A 2,233-nucleotide genomic window follows, 5' to 3' on the forward strand; every position below is an offset into this window, starting at 1 on the left:
CAAAATGCTGTGCTGGTTGCTCCAAATGTTCCTCGTTCCTTTCCTGCTGCTATGGACTCCTGCTCCCCCTCCTCCTGCTCGTTTGCCAGTGCGTCATCGTCATCGTCGTTCTGGAGCCGTCTCGTCACTCCTCATGCTTCTTCTTTCTCCATCAGAAGCGGCGGAACACAAACATCAAAGCACAGTTCTCGGGATTCGCATATTGTTTCCATAATTCATTCACTTGGACCCCGGAAGGCGACTGGTTCGGTTGTTTTAGGGGGAAAAGCCCTTCAATTTTCGGGGGCGGAAAGCATAACCGGGCACACAGCAGACCTTGGGAAGTGGAGGACGACGAGTGGACACACAACGCTCTCGCACAGAGCACCATGAGACGAACGAAGGAAAAGCACCGTTTCCCTCGCCGGAACCTTCGGAATTCGTTCGCCTCGTTCGACGGGACAAAACGGGAACGGGGGTGGAAAAAAAAAGATGGAACGCAAACGCCAGTTGGTTTTGTTATGTTGGTTTTTGTATTCGATTTTCACTTACTCATGTCTTTATTTTTCGCCCTTTTTTTCCTCTCCTCCCTTTTTCACCAATCCTCCCTTCTTTTTATAACCCTTATCCCACCTCCCCACCTAAACGAATTCGAATTCATCATCTCATCGGACGATTTTCGTGGATTTTTCGTCCCAGTTCTTTTTTTTTCATCATAATTTTCTTCGTTCATTTTCATCGAGATCTACCACGACCTCCTCCCCGGTTACGCACGCGCTCTCTCTCTTCGTTCGCTCTCTCTCATTTGGTTTTAACTATACACAAAATTCAGTAGGACCCATTTTCCCGGTGGGCCCAATACCGGGGACGCTTAACACGCAGGCCACGGGACACAGGCCCCGGACCGGGTCCGCGTTTTTTCACCCCCGAGGAGTTTCTTAGGAGTTTCTCTTTTCAGCTGTTTTGTTCTTCGTTTTTTTTTGTTTCATTTTCTCGTTTCTTGTTTTCCATTTTCCTATTCATCCCCCGCAAAGGGGGTCTCCTTTTTCACTAAAGGTATGTATAGTAAGAGAAGAGGTCCTTTTCGCGACCTCACCGCCAACACCCTCGCAACCTGCTACCATTTTTCCGCACGACCAATCAATTGTTTCGTTTTTCCGGGATGTTATTTTGCCTCCACCGCCCCGTGAACCTTCCTCCCCTCGGGAAACGTTCCCTAGTTTTTTTTTGGGGGACGCGACCGCGAGCGCTGAAAGAGTTGTTATCCCTCCATTTTCCTCGTCCTCTTCTTCGTTCGCTATTTTTGGCCACGCTGTGAAAACTGTGTAGCACCGGTTCCGGAAGCCTCCTTTTTCCGCCTTTTGACTTGAGCTTCGCTTCCCACTTATAGTTTGCCTCGCGGACCGCTGGACCAATAACCATCACCCCCACCAGCACCCCTCTACTCTGCCAGCCCTTTGTGTTCTATTGTTTTGTTTCATTATTCATGTTAAAGTCTTTGGTTTGCTGTATTTTCTCCCTTTTCCCACCCCTTTTTTTCCATCGCTACACGGATTTTTTTCGTCGCTTTTTTATGCTTATGGTTTGCTTCGGTTGATTGGGTGTGCTAGTGCTCCTCCACGGCGGAGAGTGGTGCGAGTGGCGGAGACCTCCTTCTCCTTCTCTTTTCTTTGTTGCTGTTAATGTACCATTCAATTAAACCAACGCTATACAAGGGTTCTTTTATTTCGGGGGGCGAGTGGCTGTTTTAGTTTTGGATTCGCTTTTTGCATTATAATGTGGAGAGGCGGCCAACGGGAACGGGTCTCTTTCTTTTGTTTTCTTGTGTTTTTGTTTGTTTGTTTTGTTTAATTCTTTCTCTCTGTCGCTCTGTGTTGCCGGTTGTTTGTTCTTTTATTTTCGTTTTCTTGTTTCCGATTGCACTGTATATAAAACTAGTCTATTGGGCAAGATGTTTGACTGGGTTGGCCTTGTATTCTGTCTCTGTATTTTACGCTTCATAATACACTTCTTCGTTTTCGAACTGGGTTTCGGTTTAATGATTCAGTGTCAGAAACGGCAACACCGGCTCATTCTTAATGTGTTCTATTTCAGTTATATCATTCCGGTTATACATGCAGCTTGTGTCGTACGCGGGATGTTGGCAGGCTTTACTTCCCTTTCCCTTCCCATTACCAGGTTCAGCTTTTCTCCTCCTCCTTCATAACAAACTCCCTTTTCACTGACTTACTGACGCCTCGCTTTCGTATTAACT

The 2,233-nt window shown here is 46.8% G+C and overlaps 1 protein-coding gene across 1 annotated transcript in view; it reads right to left on the reverse strand.

Moving 5' to 3' along the window:
* Nucleotides 1-513: 513 nt before the first annotated feature.
* LOC126570839 (uncharacterized) overlaps nucleotides 514-2,233 on the reverse strand; it is a 7,642-nt gene continuing 5,922 nt past the window's right edge. Inside the window, exon 1 of the mRNA XM_050228877.1 lies at nucleotides 514-2,233. This exon is cut by the window's right edge and continues 5,922 nt beyond it. The gene's annotated coding sequence lies outside the window, so the exon portion shown is untranslated.

This window comes from Anopheles aquasalis, chromosome 2 (assembly GCF_943734665.1).
Source record: "Anopheles aquasalis chromosome 2, idAnoAquaMG_Q_19, whole genome shotgun sequence".
In the NCBI taxonomy this organism is placed as follows: Eukaryota; Metazoa; Arthropoda; class Insecta; order Diptera; family Culicidae; genus Anopheles; species Anopheles aquasalis.